The sequence below is a fragment of the Labeo rohita genome, chromosome 9 (genome assembly GCF_022985175.1).
Source record: "Labeo rohita strain BAU-BD-2019 chromosome 9, IGBB_LRoh.1.0, whole genome shotgun sequence".
In the NCBI taxonomy this organism is placed as follows: Eukaryota; Metazoa; Chordata; class Actinopteri; order Cypriniformes; family Cyprinidae; genus Labeo; species Labeo rohita.
Window position 1 is genome coordinate 8,822,752 of NC_066877.1, and position 12,429 is coordinate 8,835,180.

The window sequence follows — 12,429 nt, forward strand, 5'->3', positions numbered from 1 at the left end:
CATTTATGAGCTTGACTGTAAGCATCATTACAAAAAAGTAATTCACATATGACAAAAAAAAGATGAGCAGGCCGACATGTCTCTTCCAGTCAGTGCTCTTGAGTCCACCTTGGTCAAAGGTCACAAAAGAGTACTGTCTATGCCACTGAGTCAAGACCCAAAGAAATAAGATGTGATGTTTCCCTCCATCTGTGCGCTATGAGAAATGTCAGACCTTCAAGTTGGAGATGAGAGAAAGCCAAGCGAAGGGAGGGAAACGGGTCTCCTCTGTCAGAGCAATAAAGGATCGGAGAGAGGGGTGTCATTTGAGGTAAATGTCAAGACCGAGAGGGAGGAACAGAGATAGAGAAAGAAAGCCTACGAGAGAGCGAAATTACCCTATTTCCCAATGATGAGGTGAGGTATGAGTCCTAGCGTATGTATTAAGCTGTCAAGACTAGCATGGAAAAACACACTTATCAACAGCTGTCAGTCTCACAGACCTTTCACTGCCTTTGGGCGAAGAAGCCACTACAGTAATAAGCGAACACTGATCACAAGTATGAAGGACTTGCCATCACTACATCAAAACCTCGGAGAGCGCAGCCGTGTACTGCAAGTCAATATACATAATTTCGAAACTGAGCAAAAGGGCAAAATCTAAGGCTAAAACTGAATACAATAGTACAGTTAGAGAAATATATCTTAAAATAAATAAATACATATAGTACAATTCGTATTTTGCTCACCTGCTCACCAGTGTTCTAAATCAGTATGTTGTTTGTTTTTTGTTTTTTTTTGGTTGGTTGGTTGGTAGATTTTTTTTTTTTTTTAAATACTTGTGTTATTTTGGGTGGATTTTAACTAAGTGAGGACACACAGTCTACGATGAAGGTCATTGCTGATCAATATTATCAGTGGAACATTGGTTCACAACCCCCTCAGGACTCATTTAAGTATGTCAGAATCACACTTGACCCTGTTTTCTCCAGGTATCACAATGAAAATACAGCTCAGAGCTCAATAAATGTATTTGGGTCAACCATAGCAATTCATACAGTGTGTGTGAATGGCAGTACTTACAGCCATCATGTGTCTGTTCCTCAGTGAATGGATGAGCAACATTTCCACTCAACACAAATAATCATTTTTAGCACACTGACAGAAATACTATAAGACATCTTGTCATGTCCTGCATGTCATATAATTAGCTTTAAAGGCACAGTTAAACCAAAAATACTAATTTTGTCATTGCTTACTCACCCTCATGTCAATTCCAACCAGTATGATTCTCTTTTTCAGTAGAACATAAAATGAGTTATTTAGCAGAATGTCCAAACTGCTCTGTTCCATTACTAAAGTATTGTTAGATTTGAGGAAAAACAGTATTTGTTCTTTAAGAATCTGTATCAATGAAACATGTTGTCAGAGAGTGGCAATCCGTCATTAAAATAATCTTTGCTTACATCATTTACAGTAATTACGCCTCTGCATACCGTAATAAATATACAACATGATAAACGGTATCAAGCATCTATCACAAGGAGGCAGTAACATTCCTACTGTATGTATAATTTAACATGACTTCTAAAACAGGACTTATGTTGGTCTGGGTTTTGAGGTCCTGCAGCATAAACATAAGAGCTCAGGCAAAACCTTTGTAATGCCTATCAAATGTTAATCTAAAGAGCATGCCATAGTCAAGCAGTATTTCATAGTGCCTATTAAAAACAGCATGTGTACCTCGCTATCTTGCTTTCATATTCACACACCACAGCTGTAAAAGCTGTTGATGAGACCCTGAGGAAGCTCTTTTCACTAATTAAAACAGCTTGTGACAAGGATCTCACAAACAGTAATGAATCAGTTCAGCCATATTGAACCAGCACTTTCAATTACGGCGGTATTCATGGCCTGGGGAGGCTAGGCGCCTCAGGAAGGGCCAGAGTTTAAGGAATGAATTAAACATGTGATGCAATCTCTACATGACATTAATTATTCAACCCCTGTGTTGTATTTACACTGCTAAATATTTCTTTTCCCCCAAATTTCACTGCTGAATTCTATTAGCATAATTCAGGGGTTCATTTTCCCAACCAGTAAACTGGCAAATGAAAATCTCCTAAAACGTTACCCTCAGTAAACTGTTTAGTGATACAGAGTTTGTCTATCAAGCGCAATGCTTAATTCACACGTGAAGATGATTATAAAATATATATAATATATCTTCAAAGATGTTTTACTGGATCTACAGGTCACACAAATGGTACAGTACGCTTATAAATCTAGTGGTCCATTAAGCTGTGGATTAATACCCTTATCTCTTCCTTTCCTCGCTCTAACTCCTTAAGTCCTTTATCTGTCTTTCTGTCTCCTCACTTGCTCCTTCATCCATGAATATGTGGTTCACTCTCTGTTTTCGTTTTAATCTCCACTGTGATGTCTTAACACCCCCTGATATCTTTGGATACTTGCAGTTTAGTGCCCAAACATAGGCTGTGTTTACATTAGTTTATCTTTGGTGACCCATTTATGAGGGGTCCAAAACTTTTGAAATGTGACCATCATCCACTGGGTTAAAACAAGGGTTTAAAATGTTGACAGCTGTGTGCAGCAAAACAAAATACCTGTCTGAATCCAAATAATTGTTCATACATACAGTTTAGGTCAAAAGTTTACATACACTTTGCAGAATCTGCAAAATGTTAAGAGGGATAAAAAATAAGAGGGATCACAGAAAATGCATGTTATTTTTTATTTAGCACTGACCTGAATAAGATATTTCACATAAAAGATGTTTAAGTATACAGTAGTCAACATTTGCAGTGGATCAAAACATTTTATCAAAGTCATCCTAAAACCAAAAACAATACCCGTTCTTGTCTTAGGACAACTTTGATTAACTTTTTTAATCCACTTCAAATGTTGACTACTGTAGTCCACAACAGAAAACAATAGTTGAATTTCTAAAAATGGCCTAGTTCAAAAGTTTACATACACTTGATCCTTAATACTGTGTTGTTACCTGAATGATTATTGTTTTGTTTTTGTTTAGTGATAGCTCTCCCTTCCCTGGTGAAAAAAACAGCTTGCTGGTAGGTATGTTTTGATGCTGGTTTAAGCTGCTCCTTTGCTGGTTTAAGCTGGTCCTTTGCTGGTTTATGCTTGCTGGTAGGTATGTTTTGATGCTGGTTTAAGCTGCTCCTTTGCTGGTTTATGCTGGTCATGTTGCTGGTCAAGGACCAGCATAAACCAGCAAAGGACCAGCATAAACCAGCAAAGGACCAGCTTAAACCATCACAAAAACATACCTAACCAGCATCCCAGCATCAAAATATACCTACCAGCATATGCTGTTTTTTTCACCAGGGTTGTTGTCCTGAACAGTTCAACTGCCCACTGTTCTTCAGAAAAATCCCTCAGGTCCCACAAATTCTTTGGTTTTTCAGCATTTTTGTGTATTTGAACCTTTTCCAACAATGACTGAATAATTTTGAGATCCATCTTCTCACACTGAGGACAACTGAAGGAATCATATACAACTATTACAGAAGGTTCAAACACCCATTGGTGCTTCAGAGAAAAAAAAAAAAAAAAAAAAAAAAAAAAAAAACACGATGCATTAGAAGCCAGGGGTGAAAACTTTTGAAAAGAATGAAAAGGTATAGATTTTTCAGTACTGAGCTTCAGAAGCTACAGAAGATGCTTAGATGTTTCCCAGAAGACAACATAAGTTAAATTTACCCTGATCTTCAAATTCAAAAAGTTTTCACCCTCGAGTTTTAATGCATTGTGTTTCCTTCTGGAGCATCAGTGAGTGTTTGAACCTTCTGTAATAGTTACATCTGAGTCCCTCAGTTGACCTCATTGTCAAAAGATAGATCTCAAATTCACAGCCATTGTTGGAAACAACGCAGTATTAAGAATCAAGTGTATGTAAACTTTTGAACAGGGCAATTTTTATAAATTTAACTATTGTTTTCTCTTGTGGACTATATGTAAACATCTTTTATTTGAAATATATTATTTAGGTCAGTACTAAATAAAAAAAAACATGCACTTTGGTTCTTATTTCGGTAAAATAATTAACATTTTGCAGATTCTGCAAGGTGTATGTAAACTTTTGACCTCAACTCTATGTATAAATACACAAGACTTTACTGAACAAGCTCTCTTTTTCCAGTTTGGAGCATTTTCTTACATGAGATTTCAAAATCCATTAATTTGATTCTTCAGCACACACATCAGAGCAGGTTAAATCGTCTGTACATTAAGGTAAGTGTTAAGAGTCAGGAGTAGAGGTTGTGCTAATGTGAACGATGACTGTTGACAGTCCCACTTCGATGATCGGAGCCAAAGCACTCTTATTGGATTAAACGGCTGATTCTTCAAATGAGCTTGACTGGTTCAATGCCCATTTTGAGAGACATGATGAAGTAATGTCGCGACTGAGACTAAGAGACTCAGAGTCAATAGAGGACAGTCTGCTGCAGTGGATCAGGTGTTTGTGAGTGGAGTGATGGAGTAAAGAGAGAAAAGAGAAAAAGATGAGCTTTTAGTCTCACACAGCCAGACATTTGATTTGTGGCATAAAGTCTGGTCCAACAATTGAGGTTATCCTGCCCAAAAACCACACATCCTGCTACTGCAAATGGCCAATTATAGTGCCATTTATAGCAGGTGTGGGTTGATCTGAAATGGATTATACCACAATCATACACTGGTATGAAAAATAAATAAATAATGTTGTGTCAGTCTCAGCAAATGGTTCTACAGAGAACACAGAGAAGAAATATGATCAAAAATATCTGTCTATCCAAAATCAGTAAGTACAGATTATTTCAGATAGATCTCAGAAACAAAGAAGAATAATGTCTGAGGCTGAGACTTTGATGTTAAAATATTCTAACCTTGTACATGCTGTACCACTAACGTTTCGGCTTTGTTCACATCACACTGAACTTTTCTAGCATAAGTCAGAAGGTCACCTTAAGTCAAAAGTCATTGCTTACACATGTGCCTAAAATGAAAAATAGTGTTAAAAAGGCTTTAAATGTGTTAAGGTGTCTTGTGATATAAAAAGTGCATGATATGACCTCACACCAGTTAAATCAAATTTATAGCCCAAAATAAAGGATAATCCGCACATATACACACTAATACCTAAAATCTGGTTCATTCCCTCACAATATCCCTATATCTATCCTAATCTCAGTGGCAAGCAGTATTAAATGTTTTAATCCTGTTTTGTTTTTTCCTTTATCCTCCAAAAAAGCAGCTCAATACTCAGCAGCATCAAGCGGATTGAGTCACTGTCACTGTGGCTGACCGTGAATAATTAGTCTCTCTTAAAACTCTGTTATCTCAACTAAATTAAGACTTTTACACACGTATTGAAGCCAAAAACTTTTTTAAAGCAAAGGCCCAGGAGGACCGTCTGTGGTACCAATTAAAATGACTTTGTATTCCATGTAGTGAAGGCAGCAAGCCTGGAGTCAGTACGGTTAGAGCTGTCTCTGAATGTTTAATTGAACAGTACTCACACTCTCTGCCTCGCACTGCACCCAAAGAGCAGGAATCTTAACCGCCCTTGAGTCACATCTACAATCACAGTCAGCAGTTCTCAGGAAAGTCAGGGGCAATTCCTGACAGAACAGCAATGAACAGTCTAGACTGGTTTGACAAGCTACAGAATGAGAGAGTAAGAGAAATGAGAAAGTAATAAAGAAATAAGAGCCAGAATAAGATACAGAGAGTATGACTGTCTGCCAGTTAAAATGATGGATCATTCTAATTAGACAGTCCCCATAATATAATATAAAAGTCACATTTTTGGAATGGAATCATATTCGTTTTCTATGCAAGTTTCATTTTGTCTTAGTATCGCCGTTAAGTAAACATAAGAGTGATTTTTAAATCATTTTACCATTTCGGTTTGAGTAGATTTTGTCACTTTTGTTCCAGAGCGCTGTAACTTCTGATATAAAAAAACTCCACAATTTTTTACATTGTGCATACTGTAAAATTAATTCATCTTGCGGATGTTTTTGCAATTTTGTGTTTAGCTCTGTGGTCCAACTCTGTTACTGTTTCTCCCAGTGAATAAATTATCAAGTTGATTGATAAAGTTTAATTTCTTAAGCATGATCAGAGGAAAGTCTAGTACAGTATACAGTTGAGGTCAAAAGTTTACCCCCCCCTTCAGAATCATTATAGAGATCCCTCTATAAGAGGGATCATAATACAAAATGCATGTTATTGTTAATTTAGTAAAGACCTGAATAAGATATTTAACATAAAAGAGGTTTCCATATAGTCCACAAGAGAAAAATATAGTTAAATTTATAAAAAAAATGACCCGGTTCAAAAGTTTACATATGCTTGATTCTTAATACTTTGTTGTTACCTGAATAATCCACAGCTGTGTTTTTTGTTTAGTGATAGTTGTTCATGAGTCCCTGAACAGTTAAAATCCTTCAGGTCCCACAAATTCTTTGGTTTTCCAGCATTTTTGTGTGTTTGAACCCTTTCCAACTTTTTTTGAGATCCATCTTTTCACACTGAGGACAACTGAGGGACTCATATGCAACTGTTACAGAAGGTTCAAATGCTCACTGATGCTCCAGAAGGAAAAACAATGCATTAAGAGCCGGGGGTGTAAACTTTTGAACAGAATGGAGATGTGTACATTTTTCTTATTTTGCCTAAATATCTTTTTTTTTTTTTTTTTTTTTTTTTTTTATTATTACTGCCCTACAGAGTCTACAAAAGATAGTTACATATTTCCAAGAAAACAAAATAAGTTAAATTTACCCTGATCTTCAAATTCAAAAAGTGTTCACCCCCCGGCTCTCACTCATTGTTGGAAAGGGTTCAAATACACAAAAATGCTGGAAAACCAAAGAATCTGTGCGAACTGAAGGATTTTTCTGAAGAACAGCAGGCAGCTCGAGAGAGTGGCATTTCAGCGGATGACATAGGACGTACAGTAGGTGTAGCGTAAGCTCCGGTGAGAAGTGACAAACATGGAAGCGCGAAGGAGAGAGCAAAACAAAACACTGGTCACGAATTAGAAGTACAAAATGAGCCTAAAGGAGACTGGTCTTCCTTTGCTGTACAAAACTTGGTTCTTGCTAGACTACCATATTCTCACTGGAGCTTACGCTATTTAATATAACTCTGATTGTATTTGACTAAAAGAAGAAAGTCATATACACCTAGGATGGCTTGAGGGTGAGTAAATCATGGTGGTAATTTTCATTTTTGGGTGAACTATCCCTTTAAGGCTTTATTTGTGTCCTCCACATTTGCAGTCAGTATAATCATGTATATTTATTTTCTTTCTCTCCATCTCTCTCGCTCACAAACATAGGCTGCTGGGAGACAAACCCTGAAAGATCCATGATTAATTTGGCCCATTAACTGCCACTGCCAGGGGAGAGAAGGAGAGGGAGAAAAAGAGAGAGAGCGAAAAAAAGAAAGCCTTACCCTCAATACTCATTTGCTCATTTAGAAAGAAACAAGCAAGCAGGAAAGAAAGAATGAAAGGTCAAATGTACAGTCCCACGTCCTCATCTTACCCTCCCCATCATCTGTCACTCGTACTATGAGCATCATACTGGTTGACCTTGCCTCCCTCACCTTTTTCTTTTCTTCTTTTTTTCCCTTTTTCCTCGCTCAGGGTTCCTTCTACTCCATTGAGACAACTCCTGTTATGCTATGAAGCCAGTTTGACAGCTGCTCCCTCTGAAGTCATTCAGCATTCTCAAACTTCCACCTGTCCCTCAAGCCACAGCTGTTTGACAACGGAAAACTAGACCTAAAAAAGAGAGCGCGAGAGGGATGAAGGGAGGAGTCTGACCCTGACTGGATGAGATTCTAAATGACTAATACCAGGACTCGTGCCAGGATGTCCGATTTGCTCTCCAGACCTACATTAGAGCTTAATTCTGGAGGAGCACCAAAACATGTGCTGTGTTTTCCTTACCATGAGGCGCGGTAGGTCATATGCACATACACACTTTGAATTTTCCTGCTCAGGGAAAAACAGACGGGAACACGGGAATCTCTCAGAAGACAGCTCTGAGGAGACATGTGGTGGCAGGGAATATCTCCCCAGAGACAGGAGCAGAGCGAGGCAAGTGGGATCTGACCACAGCAGATGATCCACACACACATTCATTCGCTTGCACACTCCTCTGTGGTGGTGTAAACAAATTGTCATGTTGCTAAGCAACGGCCTGTCTTGGTATAGCAGCTTGTGCACTATACTAGAGTATAAGTGTGAAAGCAAACACTGGGACAAGCGCATAGACTATATTCATTTGGAATTAGCAGCTTTATTTACTACTAGGGGTGACCCAAGCAGGTCACATAATGTCTGAACAGGTGATCAAAATATACCGTAATTCGTCAATCATGTAATCACAGTTAACGTGCTCATATACACATATACATAACATGCTCATATTCTACATATTCTTCCTACCATATTGGAGAGATACTACTGTGAGTCTTTCGTCCAAAATACTCTCTTCAAGTTTTTGTATACAAAAGTGAATGCTTATGCAAAGTATGTAAAAAGCCATTTTTGGGCATTTAAATTAAAGACGGACTTGGGTGAGCTAGCATGCTAAAGTTAGCAGCACCTAGCAGTAGGTTAACATTCCTCTTTTCTACAAAAATTAAACATGGTTTTACTACAGTAAATTAATCATGATTTTCCCTGATGAAAAAAACAGCATATGTTGTTAGGTATGTTTTGATGCTAGGATGCTGGTTAGGTAGGTTTTGATGCTGGTTTAAGCTGGTCCTTAGCTGGTTTATGCTGGTCCTTTGCTGGTTCATGCTGGTCCTTGACCAGCAACATGACCAGCATAAACCAGCAAAGGACCATCTTAAACCAGCTAAGGACCAGCATAAACCAGCATCAAAACCTACCTACCAGCATATGCTGGTTTTTTCACCAGGGAATTAACATAGCATTTGCAGTAAAAACCATAGTAACTCCAAAATTAACAATGGTTTTACCATAGAATCGCAGTATAAATGTGGTAACTACAAAATTAACCATGGTTTTAATATAAGAACCATGGTTCAGCTACGGTTTTTGTAGTAAAATCATAGTAACTACAAAATTAACCATGTTTTATGACAAGAACCACAGTTTAACTATGTTTTTTGTAATAAAGCCACAGTAACCACAAAATGAACCATGGTTTTGCCATTGCATTTGCAGTAAAAACCATGTTAACTATAAAATGAACCATGGTTTTACTACAAGAACCATGGTTTAACTACAGTTTTTGTAGTAAAATCATAGTAACCACAAAATTAACCATGGTTTAACCATAGAATTTGCAGTAAAACTATGGTAACTACAAAATTAACCATGGCTTTAATACAAGAACCATGGTTCAGCTACGGTTTTTGTAGTAAAATCATAGTAACTACAAAATGAACCATGTTTTACGACAAGAACCACAATTTAACTTTGTTTTTTGTAGTAAAATCATAGTAACCACAAAATTAAACATGGTTTTACCATAGAATTTGCAGTAAAACTATGGTAACTACAAAATTAACCATGGCTTTAATACAAGAACCATGGTTCAACTATGGTTTTTGTAATAAAATCATAGTAACTACAAAATTAACATGGTTTTAACATGGTTTTGCCATTGCATTTGCAGTAAAACCATGTTAACTACAAAATTAACCACAGTTTAACTATGTTTTTTGTAATAAAACCATAGTAACTACAAAATTAACCATGGTTTTACCATAGCATTTGCAGTAAAAGCCTTTTATTTTAATACAAGAATCATGGTTTAACTATGTTTTTGAAATAAAACCATAGTAACTTTAAAATTAACGATGCACCTATAGCTTAGCTGTGTTTTTTAGTAAAACCATAATATAGAATGAAATATCGTTGTACTATAATATGTGTGCCGAAATGTTTATACCTTGGGAGAAATAAGTGATAAAATTGATTTAGTAAAGAAACTTTTTTTAATTAAAATAATATCTTTTAGTTTCACTGCAATAAGCAGCAATAAGATATTGTTTGTATCCCTCATTTTGGAAGGCCAGCACTTTCATGATCAAAACTTTAAACTTTAAAACTGAAAAAAAGGAAAAAAGAGTCATATAAACAACATGTACATAATTTCAGACACAGCTCAAGTTTTATTCTTTCACCATCTACCACTCTCAAGCTGTTCAAAACATTTGTCTGTGGAAAACAAAAAAAGTTCTTCTCTGTCAGTTTTTTTTTTTTTTTTTTTTTTTTTGCAGTCAGTTCAGGATTTGGACACTGTATACACTAAACAAAACCCAAACTCATGCTTGTATTAAGAACTACCCCCTTCATGAGCAATCATGAGCAAGGATGACAGATTTCAAATCACATGCTTCCGGGAATCCTGCATCTAACTGAACAAGTGACCTATGTAGAGAAAGACCTCCTAGATGGAGACAGTTATAGAGTAACATTGCACTTCCACACACAACCTGAGGGTGGCAGTGTTCGTACATTATCCATAGACCCACATTAGTACAGTTTGGGCTATATGCATCCAGACTGAGGAATGCTAAAGTCACTCAAAGTAACACCAGCTACACACATTTTGGCCATACATAGCGAACCCACTGTTAATAAATATCTAATCTACCATAATCTGACATGAAAAGGCCACCAATTAAAAAAAAAAAAAAGAAAATCCTACAGACACACTAACACTGCACTAGTTTAACAATCCTCAAGCTGTTTCAAAATCAAGACAAGGTAAAAAATAAGAATATGCGGTTTAAAAGCCACAAATAAAGTCTCAAACAAAGGCTCTCCTAGAGCTGAATATTTCCCTGCTCCGCTGTCTTCAGAGAGTCGCTGTAAAGATTCAAATGAAGCTGCTAAATGAACCCACATGCATAATGAGCGGCATGAATAATTGAAAAGATGAAGTGAAAACGCTGATCATACCACAGCACTGATGAAAAAATGTAACAGAACATTTGCCCAAACTCTGACATTTGGAGTAATAACACACATGCATTTGCACAAACGGCCTGGTTTACGAACAACGAGCGGAACGAATTTGCGTAAAATGCTTGTAAAACACTCAATTCAATGCACCAATTTACGCATGAATGGTTGCACGCACAGTTTACGCAGGAATTCGTTCTGCTCATGTTAATGATGCCTAAAACACAAAGTGCACCTAAACAAACATCACACTTTTGTGTTGTGCAAAACAATTGTGCGGGAGACTGACTAGATCAAGCATCTTGATTGGTTTAGCCATGACCTTTAACCCCTGCTGATTGGCGCTCCTGCCATGGACACGGAGGTCGATGCTTGTCATCAATCACGAGCGAGTAGCTTGTAGCACATTGTAATGGCTGAGAGCAAGCGCCTTTTCCCGCGACGTGCTAATGCGTTACAGAGAAGCGTAGAAATGGAGAAAGCAGACATCATAAACATACATCACACACCTCCCACAGCCCCACATGACATTGACAGACCTTTTATACGCTGCCAAAGGAGAACGTGTGGGAAAATGGTGGCTCGCACATGGTGTTTACACGCTCGCATACACTAACTTACAGTACACACTAATATACATGTACATGTCTACTAATATCCATGACCTTGGAGCAATTAGATGGCGATATGACATCAGCACAGTCCAATGGCATTTTTGGGGTCTAAAGTCCCCACAGTGATCTCATCCTCACACACGCCGCCCCTCACGTTACACATGGTATATTTAGAGCAGAACCAACTGCACTTCAAATCAGTCCTCTAACTCAGCCTGACCCGCCGACAGATCTCACCACGCTCATTCTCTTGCACTCACTCACCCCTCTTTCCCCAAGCACCCATTTACTCTTCTACCATCATGTTTCCAGAAAGGGAAGAAAAAGCAGTAGAGTTTCACAAACAAGCACACCAATCAGCTGAAGTAAACAGTAAAGAACGCTTCCTACCGGCAATCCCGTCCAGCGCTGTAGAGGAAAGGGTGAACGGAAGAGAAAAGGTAGGGAGACTGAGAAAAACGTGCCTGGCTTGTGTACGCCTCCGCTCTGCTCCACCAAATCAATTTCACACTCTCTCACCTCCCAGTCGCCATGATGTCATTCATTCATCAGTTTGGCGTTGCCATGGAAACCCTGGCTGGCGTGGTTTTGGTTTGGCCATTCCGTGACATTGTTTGTTTCTCGTATATCCTTGAGCGTATGAGGTGTAGCGTAGTCGCTCCCCAATCCTCTGTCGGCACGTGGGTTGTGTATGTTGGGGGGAGGCGTGTAGGAGGTATCCTTGTTCAAAAGCTGGACTCTTTAAGGGGTAAAACCCCCGAGGCACTCAAAGACGGGGTGTTTTATCCAACCGCTAATCGAGACCCCCTACGCTCCTCATGCAGGGTCGAGTCTCATCATCCCATACTT

The 12,429-nt window shown here is 38.1% G+C and overlaps 1 protein-coding gene across 2 annotated transcripts in view; it reads right to left on the bottom strand.

The window, feature by feature from the left end:
* The window catches only part of myo16 (myosin XVI), a 246,434-nt gene that overhangs the window by 210,545 nt on the left and 23,460 nt on the right, over positions 1 to 12,429 (bottom strand). Inside the window, exon 1 of one of the 2 annotated variants that reach the window (XM_051118728.1) lies at positions 11,971 to 12,050. The exons of the other annotated variant lie outside the window; for it this stretch is intronic. The gene's annotated coding sequence lies outside the window, so the exon portion shown is untranslated. Of the gene's footprint in view, positions 1 to 11,970; positions 12,051 to 12,429 lie in introns of those variants that run through there. 2 annotated transcript variants of the gene reach the window in all.